The following is a 14,118-nucleotide window of genomic DNA, read 5'->3' on the forward strand; positions in this document are numbered from 1 at the left end:
AACCAAATCCTAGGTTGCAATAAGAGGCCCGTGGCCAGCAGATCAAGAGAGGTGATTCTCTCCCTCCACTCAGCACTTCTCAGATCCCACTTTGAATAATGTGTCCAGTTCTGGTGTTCCCACCATAAGAAGGACATAGATCTGTTGGAATGAGTCCAGAAGAGGGCCACAAAGATGATCCAGGGGCTGAAGCACCTCTGCTACAAGGACAGGCTGAAGGAGTTGGGATTGTTCAGCCTGAAGAGAAGACTCCAGGGGAACCTTAAAGCTGCCTTCCAGCACCTGAAGAGTACCTACAAGGAGGCTAGAGAGAGACTTTTCATAAGAAAGTGTCCAGCAACAGGACAAATGGAAATGGATTTTAATTGAAGGAGAATATATTTAGACTGGATCTTAGGAAGACGTTCTTTAGTACAAGGGTGGTGAGACTGGAACAGATTGCCCAGAGAAGTTGTGGATGCTCCCTCCCTAGAAGTGTTCAAGATCAGGCCTTGAGCAACCATGTCAAGATGAGAGGCATTCCTGCCCATGGCAGGGTGGTTGGAGCAGATGATCTCTAAAGTCCCTTCCAACCCAAGCCATTTTATGATTCTTATGATTCAATACCTCAAATTTTCAGAAACAAACTATACCTACTCTTGCACAGGTAATTTTTATTACTTATTACCGTAAAATATGCACAATGCCTTTGTACACTGACAAATCTCAGAGCAAAACTATACAATAAAATATCAAAGCGAGCAGTAACCTTCATACTATTGAGTGGATTTCAACAAGATAGAAGGATTCACAGGCAGAGGCCTTCTTAAATATCATGCAATATGATGCTGTACTAAATTATTCAGTTAACAGCTATTCTGGTAGCCTCATAAGTCAGGACCTTATGGATAATTAACCTAAATGAGCAGACACATTTGCACAGGAATAAATCCATCTGCACTGCCCAAAAGCACATATTCCTCACAAACTGCAGTCCTTAAACTAGCCAAGTAAGTACAGCTTCAGAGACAGACAACTGCACAGAATTACCTGAATTCAAATTACAAAGCAGTATGTGACAAGTTTATACAAAGACAAAAATCCTACCCTACAGCTGAGCCCTTCTGTGTACACTAACCTTGCAGACAACAGGAAAAGGAGTTTCATTCGTTCACCAACAGCAGTTCCTCATGCTACATTACTAAATATTTTATAGACACATGAATCTATAACAAGCCTTCTGATTCAGCATTTTTTAACTTGCAAAAATATATAAATTTGCTGATTCAAAAACACAGAAAAAAAAGAAACTCGGTGTTAAAATATAACAAAATGCTGCAGAGTATTTTAACTCATTCAAGTTTAAAAGCAGATGAAATGCAGGCAAATGTAGTTAAATGCACAAGCTGTGGAGAATGAATTATGAAATGGAGAGTCCCCCGAGCTCCCTACTTAGAAGAGCATATGTGCAGCAATAAGAATATTCAACTGTGTAACTTAATGACATCAATATTTAAATTACATACAATTAAAACTGGGTTAGATTAACTCTGTTCTCTCCAGTAATCACCATAATTTACTGACATTTTGTCTAGCAATGAGTACTGAATTAACAAAATAAAAATACTTCAGGGGTTAGATACAAGAGTAATGATGGAAACACTTAGAGGATTATGGTTATATTTGCAACATGCCTTCAATACATATAAAATCTATTTTGTACACACTGTATTAATTTCCTTAGTTAAAAATATTACAAGGAATTACACTGTCACTTTAATGACTTAAGATGCCTGAAGTCAAGCATTAAAAAAAACTTTAAAAAAATCAACCATCACAACAATAAAATAGCTTTGAATATTTGGATTTATGGTATTCTTACAGTCTGAACACATTAAGTATTTCATACTCAGCAATCTTACAGCTTTTTCTTAAAAAAAATCCTTGTTCAATAACATGCTTAGCAACTCTGATATGACGGAACTGTATGACATATAGCATGGAACAAAATGACTGTGATGACAAACATAATAACCACAGGCTTGGTCAGCACAGTAGAAGTATCTGCGCAGTTAGTAATATATTAACCACATGAATTTTAAGAAGTAACTTCTGTGATGACTACTCTCTGACTCATGAGTTTCATACCTGAGGTTTCAGGAGTTACAGAAGCAACAACACCAAAGCGTATTATTCAGAAGTAATTGCACAGGATGGTTATAAACCTTGAGCACGTGCTTGTTTTTCTTAGTATTAAGACTTGCACAAAGTTCTTCAGAAACTGCCTTTCCATATTCTCAGCATTATTTGCACACTTTTTCAGATTAGAAGTCCTTGCTACCAAAACATCCCGTATCATCTCTATATAAACACAAATTAAGAGAGGGTGCAATCTAAATATTGACTATTCATGGATATTGACTTCGTAGTTCCTCATTTTTGGACAGATCTCCACCAACATTATCAACCAATTTTCTACTTCCCACTTAAGGTAACAGCTTTACATGAGTTAAAAATTTTTACTGAGAATTTTCATGTGTGCAGTTTGGTTTGTAAAACTGTAATTTGTATTAACAATACAAACTATGATTTATGAAGCCAGTACAATCCCTGAAAGGTGCCTGAAGGTGCCTCAATTTATGCTTTAAAGAAACTCATATTTTTCCTTCCTCTGTTCTCTCCCTCCCAAATGAAAATAAATCTACAAACTACACGTAATATCTTCAACTTAAATTGGCAGTATTTTAAGTTAGATGGTCCTGCAAGGTGAACCCAGAAACATGGATCTTATTTATTCCCACCCTTCATACAGTTCACAGAATCTGTTCTCCAACCTGGATTTTGGCTTCAAAAATAAGTGACATCTGAGAAGCACTAAGCTTCCACCTGCCCACACAACACTCAGCAAATTCTCCTTTAAGTATTCCCCACTGTCAGTGATGAGCCACACTCGGACACGAGTACTTCTCAAGAGGTACACTGTGCATGCCAAAAGTAAGGTGAGAAATTTCTCTGTGAACAAGTACTGCAAGCTAAAGTCTTTCCTGCTTTTCATGGCCTTGTCTGGCAGCAACAGAAGGAAATAAAAACATTTTAAAGTCCTGTTCTGGTTACCAAAGACCCTTTGGAATAGAAAACTATCAGAAGCCACTCAAAAGTTCCTCTAACACAAAATATTTCACCATTTCTAAAGTGAGAAATACTAGAGATCCTTAGTGAGGAAAAGGATACCCAAAACACAAAAGAGAAAAATGCACAAGCAACTCCTTCCAGGACCTCAACAGCCAACAATGTGCCTGCTACTGGTCTAATATATTTACTCTGTCCTCAAAAGTTTAGGTTTCCCACTCTATTGCTATGCAGTTCTTTTTGCTAACTCAACAGGATTTAACCCTCCAACAAGGAAACCATGGTATGACCAAAGTAAACACCACCTTTGTAAGACAATGTGAACCAGCCTGAACTAACACAAGCTTTCAATTTCTTTCAACCAGCTAATTCCTCAGGCTGAAATCTCTATGCTTGTCCCTGTGCCTGAAGACAGACATCCCTCTTTAAGCGTGGGAGCCAGGAAGGTTAGCTTTCAGCAGGAACATTTAACCAGTTTCAGAAAATGAGGTTAAGGCTGCAGAAGCTGTTCAGCTAACCCAAGCTCCTGCTGAACACCTATTTCCACACTTGTCAGGGGGATGACACAGCTAAGAGTCAGAGGAGAGCTGTGACTCGTCCCCACAGCAAGCCATCTACATTTGGTGGTGCACACTCCAACATCATCAGGCCTCCTTACACAACTTGAAGAGGAGCATGAGTCAGCCCAGCCTTTCTGAAAGCCTAAACAAACATTTATTTACATTCAGATGCACACATGTATTTCCATACATTTCACACATCTTTTAATAGTATCCCACAACTCATTTTCCCACACTGAGAGTGAACATTCCCCTCAAAGTTAGAGTGATGACCATACAGATTAGCCTTGCTGGGATGAAAGCAACAAGGAGGCTATGTACAAGTTATGTCAACTTCTCATTGCCCCTGCTTAGTTAGCCACAGGTACTGATATGATCCAGCATATTCTGTAGTTCCTTGGACAGTTTTGAGCTGAGTCTAACAATGCTACTCAGCTGTACTCAGCGCTGGTGAGGCCACACCTCGAGTACTGTGTCCAGTTCTGGGCCCCTCAGTTTAGGAAGGATATCGAGGTCCTGGAGCAGGTCCAAAGGAGGGCAACCAGGCTGGTGAAGGGACTCGAGCACAGATCCTATGAGGAGAGGCTGAGGGAGCTGGGGCTGTTCAGTCTGGAGAAGAGGAGCCTCAGAGGAGACCTCATCACTCTCTACAACTCCCTGAAAGGAGGGTGTAGCCAGGGGGGGGTTGGTCTCTTTTCCCAGGCAACTCTCAGCAAGACAAGAGGGCACGGTCTCAAGTTGTGCCGGGGGAGGTTTAGGTTGGACATTAGAAAGAATTTCTTTACTAAGAGGGTGATCAGACATTGGAATGGGCTGCCCGGTGAGGTGGTAGATTCTCCGTCCCTGGAGATATTTAAAAAGAGACTGGATGTGGCACTCAGTGCCATGGTCTGGTAACTGCAGCAGTAGTGGATCAAGGGTTGGACTTGATGATCTCTGAGGTCCCTTCCAACCCAGCCAATTCTATGATTCTATGATTCTACTTTCTCAGCAAACTGCATAAATGAGGTATGCAGAAAAGCAAGAGTATTTAAATAGCTTAAGGAGTAATGCCACCACCCTACCCTTAAATCATCTTTCATAATGCCATCTCAAAATTCTTTCCTCAATCAGGGCAACAGGCAAGAAAAAAAAAGTAATCTCACTACAGGGAAAGAACAGCTGCACCCCCACTGAAAAACACAGTGGGTAGACTACAAGGCCAGGGTAAAACAGCATCTGACTTTCACACTACTGTATTTTGTACCAGCTTCTTTTGACCTCCCCTGCTGCAGTCACCTCAACAGTAGATTTAAAAAAAACAAACAAACCAAACCACAAACCTGCAGTTGAGCTTCACAGCTTTGACACAATAAGATCCTCTGAAACAAATTATCCCAAAGAGCACTGTCACTGAATAACATGTTGTTATTCGAATGCATGTATGCAAAAGTTATTACAGAAGTGTAAAGATTTTGTCAGAAACAGGAAAGTTGTTTATCTCTCTACAGACAAACTATCTTAAAAGTAGCATTTTACTTTTATTCAAGTATTCCAGAAACCTAACTTCCCCATGCTGAACACTAATTTGAAATCAGAAGGCAGCTTCTATGTTGGAGGAACAGACCTTAATGATGCTCATCATGCATCAAGTTCTTCCATGCCAGGGGTGGTCAAATCATTCAGAAATAATTAACAGAGCTGTACAAACATGCATCAGGAAAAAAAAGGCCTTGTGGTTAGTTGTCCACACTATCACACAAGATGAGAGAAATTTCTTTTGTGCTCTTTTTTTTCAGGCATCAGCAGTACAGTGTGAATTACCCCCTTGGAAAATGGTGAAATATGAGCATCTTGTATAGATCCACAGATGTACATGCAGCTGAACAAAGATCAAGGAACCCTGGCAGACATTCCAGCTAGAAGTCTTTCAAAGGCAGAGACTGCAGAGCAGTGACATTTTGAGGAAAGGCAGAAGAACTGCACCAGCCAGAGAAAAAATTCTAACAGTAAGGTCCTGACTTAACAAAAGGAGTTCAACACAAGCTTGGGGTAATTTTTGTCAACATCAAGTTTCTCTGGGCAGGATCTCCACTTCCTATCTTCAGCAGGGTTAGGCTCAATTTATTAATCTAAACCTAATTTTCTAAAAATGGGATTTTTTACAATGGGATTTTTTTTTTGCCAAAGCCTTGCCAAAGCCCTGAATAATTGCAAGTAGCTACAGAAGGGCCAAATAAAAATATTTAATAGTTTTGACATTATGCAAAAAGCTGAGATCAGGGATCATCCAAAGGTAGGCACAGCACACCTCACAGAGCAGTCTTGACATAGACTGTCAGTCTACTAGGAGGCAGTAAGTCCCTCTGTAGGGCAAGTACTCAGCAAACAAGATCATCCAACCTTTACCTTGGTGAGCACCACAGTGTGCCACCCATGTCTGTTGATAGCTCTTGTATGTTAATGGCTGCTCAGCTGAAGATCAAATGAAACAGATCACCTCTTTTTGCACTGCTTCCTTCTCATCCCTCAAATATCTTCCACTTACAAGAAAAATAAATATTACTCTAAACGAAAAAAAAACCCAGTATGTACACATTTAGAAAAAAAAAAAAGGAAGGTCTTGCACTGCTGCCTACAGCACCTGTGTAAAACTAATGGGAACTCTCTGCCATAAAGCACCAGATATGCTATTTCAATTCTGATAACCCACTTAAGCACACACACATCCAAAACTGCTCCTTTTTTTAAGAACCAGATTAATAGTTGAAATACCTGGCCTTTTTTCTGTCCAAGGATATGCGTTTTGGAACATGTGATCTGTAGATGGACCTGCTATTTTCTCAATATGAGGAAAATACACTAAGGACTTTTGAGAAGAATACTCAGATCATCTTTTAAAACCTGGGTAAGGTAGGTGCAAAAAGTTAAAAAGAGGGTGAAGACAAATCTTAGATGTGCTGGTAAGTATTTCTTTGGACTTAATCATGAGGTTTTAGAAACATTTATGAAGAATCCATTCATGATCACCCTCTCTCTCTTTATGCTATATTCATAAAATAAAACGGAATAAACAAAATAAAATAGAAAAGATCAAGAAGAAAGAAAGAAACTAAATGAAACTGAGCCTCCCAACCGGAAGGATGATGCTTGTAGTTATCCTTCTTGAGAAACTGGCAGTTCATTTCTTCACAAGTCTGAAGAAAACATAAGTGGCTTCCATACAGAGTTGCTGCCCCAAAAGAAGAACTGATACCCACATGATTCCATTTCTCAACTTCTTTCAACTCAAACTGCCAGAAGTATGAGCCTAAGGTCTGCTTTCCCCACTCTCTCTAGCAGCTCCTGACTTGCTCAACTTTTGAAATGTGTGTCCCCTTCTTGTCCCATGACATTTGTGCTCTCAACAGGAAGGTGAAATTCCCCCACATATGCACCAGACTCCTACTACAGAGAAAGTCAGTACTGAAGACACAGACACCCAGTAGAAATCCTTTTAGTAACAAATGGCATGGGAGAGGTAGAACTGCTTATCACCATGCCTTCAGACCTCACTAGTGAGGCTGCCACACAATGCACAGCAGCTTTTGCTCAGACAGCTGTGGATCTTCCATCAATTCATTTCTGGCATTGTTTTCCTATCAAACAGAAGCACCCACAAACAGAAACAGCAACAGAATCATGCCCAGATGATTTCAAGGAAACTATAGTTTTTGTCTATACTACAGTTTGGGAAAGAATCACACTAGCTTTCAGGCCAAAGTAGCAATTACTGCAGCCAGTACAACAGTTCACATACTGCAGTCAAGTTTTTTACCAAGAGCATTTTTTCACAGGGTTGCAAAGGAGCTGAGATTTCACAGGGCCACAGCTGTACAGAATTCCACAGGACTTCTCACTCAGGACTCCAGTAGATAGCATACAAATAGGGTCCAGCAAAGTCAATACACCACCCACACTTTAGAACTGTCAAAAACTTATAGGCAAATCTGTAGTAAAATAAATACTCTGATGAACTTTAAAATAGGCACTTCTATGTGTTTGGAATCACCTGACAGTGATAAACGTAAATCCTAAGTATGTAAGAAGATAAACGAAAAACAGACAAGGAAAGGATATTCAACAAAATTCTAAAGCCAAAACTGAGCCATAAAAGAGAAGGAAAGTTATTTTTCTGTTGATAGTGCAGATATTTCACAAGCACATATGGGTATTTATTTCTCCCAACTGGACATACTGCGTTTGAAAACTTACAATGAGGAAAGGTAAGAAAAGACATCTATAAAGCCAGGAAACATCAAAATCCTAAACAGTCTTTGGAACCAGCAAATCCTTTAGCACTCAGCATATCCCAGTTGCATTTAACTCAGGTGTCATGTGCCAGCATTACAGAGAAAAACCCTAAACGCTTGCTCCCACTGTTACTTCCCGACGGCAGCACCGACTCCCTATAAGAACCGTGCCCGACGAGCGGGGCATAGCCGGGTGCAGCCTCGGCCGTACCTCAGCGAGAACACGCCGGGAGTATCTCCGGGAGGCCGTCGTCATATCTCTCCCCGTCGCATTCTACGGAAAAAAAACCTCCCGGCCTCGGAGCACTGCGCGTCAGTGACCTGCAGGAGAAAGCCCACATGAGAGAGGGCCGCGACGGCAGCGCTCAAGGCGGCCCAGGGAAGGCCGGCGTACGGCGGGCACTTCCACACACTCGCCTCCCTGCCGGGGCCGGGAACCGAATTCAGACACCACCCGCTTCCCACCGAAGGACGGGGGGGAGGGAAGGGAGAGGGGTTTACCACGGAAATACAACACGTAAATGGTGCACGAAGCGGGGAGAACCGGGCGGCACCCTCCGCGCCTCGAAGTTGGCGCCCCTTCCTTCCCTCACGCCCTCCTCTCCCCGCACGGCCTCAGGCCACCCACCGTCCCTCGCCCCTCGGAGGGCCCGGCCGCAAAGACAACAAAGGGCACTCGGGAGAATTTAACTTTCCCGGCCGCTCTTCGGGGAAACCCCCGGGCCGCAGACGGAGGTGGGAAGGCACCTGCGCCGGCGGCCTAGCGGCGGGAGGCCGGCCGGGGAGCTCCCCGCTGCCTACCTGCGGCGCCGGGCGGGCGGCGCGGCCTAGCGCGGCGCCGGCGCCTCCGCAGCGACACGTCGCTCCCCCCCGCGGAGGGCAGGGCAGGGCAGGGCAAGGCTGAGCGGCGTAGGAAGCGGCCCGGGCGGCGGCGACGGTGGCGGCGGCAGCGGGAGGGGCCAAAGCACCGCCTCTCCCCGCTGCCCGGGGGAGGAGCCGCCACCACGGCTGGCGGAAGGGGCTGCCCCTGCCTGGCCGCGCTGGGGGTTGCGGTTCCGTCCCTTCTTGGGAGACTCTAGGCTGGATCTGGGCAGCGGGGAGGCTGCAGGGCTGAGGTGACGGCGTCCCGCCCTGGGGGTAGACGACGAGAAGTTCCTCCGGGCCCCACGGGCGAGGCGCCGCCGTTTGAGTGGCCCCACAAGGGCCTCATGGGTGAAGTGCCACCATTTGAGAAGCCCTTCGAGTGTCCCGCAGCTACAGCACCACCATCCCAGGGTGCAGGGGGCCCCGTGAGCCACTTGCACCCGAGGCCCTGCTATTTGAGAAACCCCAAAAAAGTATCCTATGGCCCAGCCACTGCCATGTGACAGTCCCCACGTCTGAGCTACTGCCATTTGAGAGGCCCCACCAGCACCCCATGACCAAGGTGTTGCCACCTGAGAATCCCTACGGCACTGCCATTCCAAGTGTGAGAGACCCCACAGCCAAGGCACCACCATTCTGCATTGCAGGACTCCCACAAATGTGCCCTGGCAAAGGGAGCACTGAGTCCTCAGGGCTGCGGTGGCCTCACGGCTTCACTCCAAGCCGACCGTGAGGAGGAGGCGGCGAATGGAGCCCGCAGCAGTTGGGCTCTGTGATGGTGACTGCTCCAGCATGGGTTTCAGCCACAGCTGCTGCCCTGCACAGTGATAAAGACAAGTCAGGCTCAGAGACTTTAATCAGTCGTTGTACCCAACAATGCCCTGCCTGGTAACGTCTCTGTTAGACTTATATTTTAGGCTGTAATTCTTCATCAGGCCACAGACAATGCTGAAATATGCTAGGTCCCAATTAAGCCTCATGCCTGATAGTTCTTTAAACACACTTAAATTCTTGACCATAGTCCTGCAGTAGTCAACAGAAGGTATCAAAACACAGAGATCTCTGGTTAATTAATGGCAGTAATTCCATTTGTGTTAATGAGCAGAGGCACATGAGACACAGATGTGGAAATACGTGGGTTGACACCCTGACTTGCAGCTTGCTAAACTTTTGTGTCTGTCCCTTTGCTGACACCATACAGAATGGTGCCAGCCCAGCTGGGGTGAAGTTTTTTTGCTCCTTGGTAGCTGATGCTGGCAGATGTTTATTGGATACAATTTGTTTTGCAGACTCTGGACCAATAAATCCCAAAGGCTGTCACTAGAATCAGGTGTCTGTGAGTCACAGGGACTCTTCTAAGACTTCCTTGAGAGATGTGTCTGACATGACCTGTGTTCACCCTCTGTTTTGGAATGCTCCTTTTTCAGGTAACATGATCCTGTCTTCAGCTTTCCTCTTCTCACTAATGTTCTAACAACAACAGAAATCTGCTGAGACCTGTAATGACCCTTTGCTGCCAGACACCAGTGCAGCAGGCTGGGCTTTTTGCAAGAGAAAGGGTAAGTTGTAGAGAAGAGAAAAATACATACCTACACACAAAAGATAAATAAATAGCAGGAAGAAAAGACAAGAGAATTGTGGAGACACTGTTCCCCATACAACCCTACATTAAGGTTATTATTTGCTCTGTTCCAGATGCTGGCTGTCTTGGGGAAGCTGCATATTGTGGTAGCAGTATCCTATTTCGTTCCTCCCATGGTTTTGCAACTGGTTTGTATCAAGCCAAAGATATGCACTAGCACTGCTGCCACAGTCTAACCCCAAAGCATAACCAGATTTGGGACATTCGAAGCACAGCCCCATGAGTAAGCCAGTTGTTGTGCATCCCACAGTGGAAGTTGTGGTACCAAGTGTGTGGGTGTTGTGCTCACAGGGCAAACCACACCTCAGCATCACTTCAGGGCTGTGTTTTGATAGTGCTTTGTCTCCAGCAACGAAACTGACACAGGTAGTCACAGCTGGTTATTGTTGCTGGTACCACACACTTAGGCTGTCACTTCCAGCTGGACTACTCTGCTGCCTCACATTAGTGTGGGCTTGAGCAGTAGGCTGAGTCACAGCTTTTGGACACAAAAAAGGAACACAAAAAAGTGTCACAACTATGTGTGGGACTGGCTGTCCCACCCAGCTGCCTTCCTGAGGGGATGTGGAGCTCAATTCAGTTGTTATCTCTGGAGATGTTAGGACACTGCAGAAAGGAACACCTGAGAGAAATGGGTGGGAGCATTTCATTAGCATTTATCCTTAGAAGAAATTTGTGGCTGCAGTTTTCCTGCTTCCACTGCTTAATTTCACTTTCTCAGGCCACCACTCATCTGAATACATGCATGGATCCCCAGGTTTCAAATTGTGAAATACTTAATGCCATGGAGAAAAAATAAGGATCTCAAGCTACCTGCTTTGCAATTGCTTCTCTCTTACTCTCCTATCTGCATGACCCTGGTTGGCCTGATGCTACAAAGCCAAACAAACTCATCCACACTCCACATGGAAGTGTGAGGATGTGATGGAGATCAGTCCAGGACTCTTCCCTGAGATAATCACAGCACACGTGGCAGCCCTAAACTGTGCAGCTTCACAATTTACTGAGGTCATGGGAGGGCACATTTGACTCCATGTCATTTAAGGTTTGAGTACAGCTGTTTTCCAATAAGTAAAATGTTCTAACCCTGTTTGAAAGTGGTCATTTCACACCCAGGTGGAGGTTTCTGTTGTTGCTATTGTTGATTCATGTTAACAACATAACACCACAACAGCTCTAGGTTATCCTGCTCTGGCAGAGGGGCTGGAGTAAATGATCTCCAGAGGTGCCATCCAACCCCCAGCATACTGTGATTCTCTGACTGTAGAGTGAAACCTTGATGTTGTGGGTCCCATGTGTTTTGCATCGGAATATTCCTGGCAGTTTTTGCAATGTCTTTGTGGGTCACAACTCACACAGCACTAAAGTTTTCATTACAAAGCTTACTGAAAGCAGAGCTTAACGTGCTCCTCTTGTGGGCTGAAGTGCTGGCTACTCAACCTGGCCCCCTGATTGCCACTCATGTGTACATGACAGCCTGGAAGATGCTGATGTAAGCTGAAATAGCACTGTTGGCTGCTTTGTGTGCAAGGGTGCAGTGAAATCTGATCTCTTGTCTTACTCTGCAAGAAGTAACTGATTTAAGATTTTAAGAGTTTGATGAGTAAAAAATACGGCACTACCAGAAAAAAAAATGCTAGTTCAATATTGCTAATACTCCATAAACGTTGGCTTCAGGGTTTGACAATATGACCACCACTGATGCACCATCCTTACACCCATTATACCTCTCCTAGATATACTTTAGGAAATAGACATATACCCTCTCAAGCTTCAAAATACCATCCCTGGCTTTCTGAGGTGCTGGAATTAATATCATCTCAGCATAGTTCAAACAGGCTTTATTGGAAGCTGCAACAGCAAAAGTAGTAAATAACTCATGTAGAATATTAAATGCTTGTTTGGAAGCCAATGGGAATTTCCTTCCCACAACCTGTAAATGTCAGTGACAATTTTTTTACAGCATCTTTTCCACTACCTGGCAGGAATCTCTTTGTCCTTACAGCCTCAGCTGCCTATAGACTGCCAACACATTTGACATAGTCCTCATGGGGAAAATGTGCTGTTTGTTTGGGGGGTTTTTTGTTGGGGATCACGTTGGTTGGAATCTACCTGTCTTTTAATCCCCAAAATATGACACAGTTGCAGTGAAGCAAGAGGTTTTGAGCACAGCATAATACTGATCACTGTACATAGATCCAGATTGAAGAAGGACTGAGTTTGCAGAATTTACTCACATGGATGAAGTCAATGAAATCTGACAGGCTGTGGGAGGGTCAGAGGCTCTCTTAGCTCTGTTGTGGTTCTGCTTTGTGTTTACTTACTGTTGCTTCAGACAGATCTCCTCAGCAGGTTGAGGATGGAATCCCAGCCTCGCTGCCTCCTCATTGCTCTGAGCTGGCTGGAGTTGCCTCTATGGCTCCTGCGAGCACTCACAAGTGAGATGGAAAGGTTGGGTTTGCCCAAATCACGTTCATTGTTTGCTTTCAGTAGTCTGACTTTCTGGAAGGGGACAGGGGAGTATCCATATATCTATTTTCCACTGACAAAGAGGCAGATGGGAGTGGATGGGAAAAGGCAGAAAGAAAGGGAATCCCCAGCAGAGGATTCTGTGGGTGATTATGAACTACAGTCACTGTTCATGAAGGGAAAGCCCTTGCCACAGCTTCAATGGTCAACCAAGTTTCCCCTCTCCAGCCCTATGGGTCATCCCAAGGCTGAAGGTGAATGCTGCAGCATGGATACCATTTCCAGTGCCTTCTTTGGATGAGTCATGGGCTGAGCTACTGGCAGCTGCAATTTGTCTTGTCCTGGTCTACAAACTGACCTGGAGCCAAGTCTAGTTGTGCAGGACTGACCTCAATACTCAGCTGGTGAGGTATTGATCTCCAATCTGGAAGCATCTTCATCCATGTCAGGGAGACATCCTGCTGGGTTAATCTCTGTCAGTCACTCAAAGCAGCTTTAAAAAAATTCTGCATGAATCGCTTAGCATAAAATGACCTTTATGTAGAGCTGGACTTACCCTTCAGTTGACATTTGCCCAAGAAGTACTGATCTGGTTGAAAACCTCAGGTCTGTGTTTCTCTTTCCCCAAAGAGGTACTTTCAAATTCACAATGGTTAATTGTGCCAGAGACACAGGGGAAACCAAAACCTCAAAGCGACCTCTTACCCATGCGCCCTCCCATGACCTTTAATGTTTTCCAATTGCAGTGAAGAGAGTCTTGTTATCTGCTCACACAAGAAAGGTAGCAAATTGTTTGATTTCCTGCCTTAATTGTTTGATTTTCTACCTTATGCTTCATTGACTTTATCTCCAAATTAAATGTTGTTACTTTTCTGCTGCATTTTCTATTAACAGCAAACCCCTCTGTTCCTCTTGGGAAGTATAAAGTAATGCAGTGTAAGATCTGAGGAACAGAAGGAAAGGGTGACAGATGTGCAGTTACCTCCTGCTGCTTGCTTTTCTGTCATCTTTTGGCTAAACACCACAGTGACACTAAAGATGCCAGTCCAGCCTGAGATATCTCCTCCTCCCGGACTGTTGGATACTCAGTGGGTGGTTTCTAGTGACTTTGAGAAGAAAGGCTGCTTTAAACCATAACAAACTTCCCCAGGGCACACAGCATGGCTGATCTCGTGAACTCTCATATTTGCAGTCTGAACATCCT

At 44.4% G+C, this 14,118-nt stretch overlaps 1 protein-coding gene across 5 annotated transcripts in view; it reads right to left on the minus strand.

Annotated features, from left to right (window-relative positions):
* Nucleotides 1-8,917, minus strand: part of VPS54 (VPS54 subunit of GARP complex) — a 52,088-nt gene extending 43,171 nt beyond the window's left edge. For 2 of the 5 annotated variants that reach the window (XM_071740162.1, XM_071740163.1), the window contains exons 1-2: nt 8,741-8,871; nt 8,151-8,260 (exon numbers count right to left, since the gene is read on the minus strand). The gene's annotated coding sequence lies outside the window, so the exon portion shown is untranslated. Of the gene's footprint in view, nt 1-8,150; nt 8,261-8,567 lie in introns of all 5 variants that reach the window. The other 3 variants (XM_071740156.1, XM_071740158.1, XM_071740157.1) reach the window with 3 other exon arrangements.
* Between the last annotated feature and the right edge of the window lie 5,201 nt (nt 8,918-14,118).

Source organism: Heliangelus exortis, chromosome 3, assembly GCF_036169615.1.
Source record: "Heliangelus exortis chromosome 3, bHelExo1.hap1, whole genome shotgun sequence".
NCBI classification, from domain to species: Eukaryota; Metazoa; Chordata; class Aves; order Apodiformes; family Trochilidae; genus Heliangelus; species Heliangelus exortis.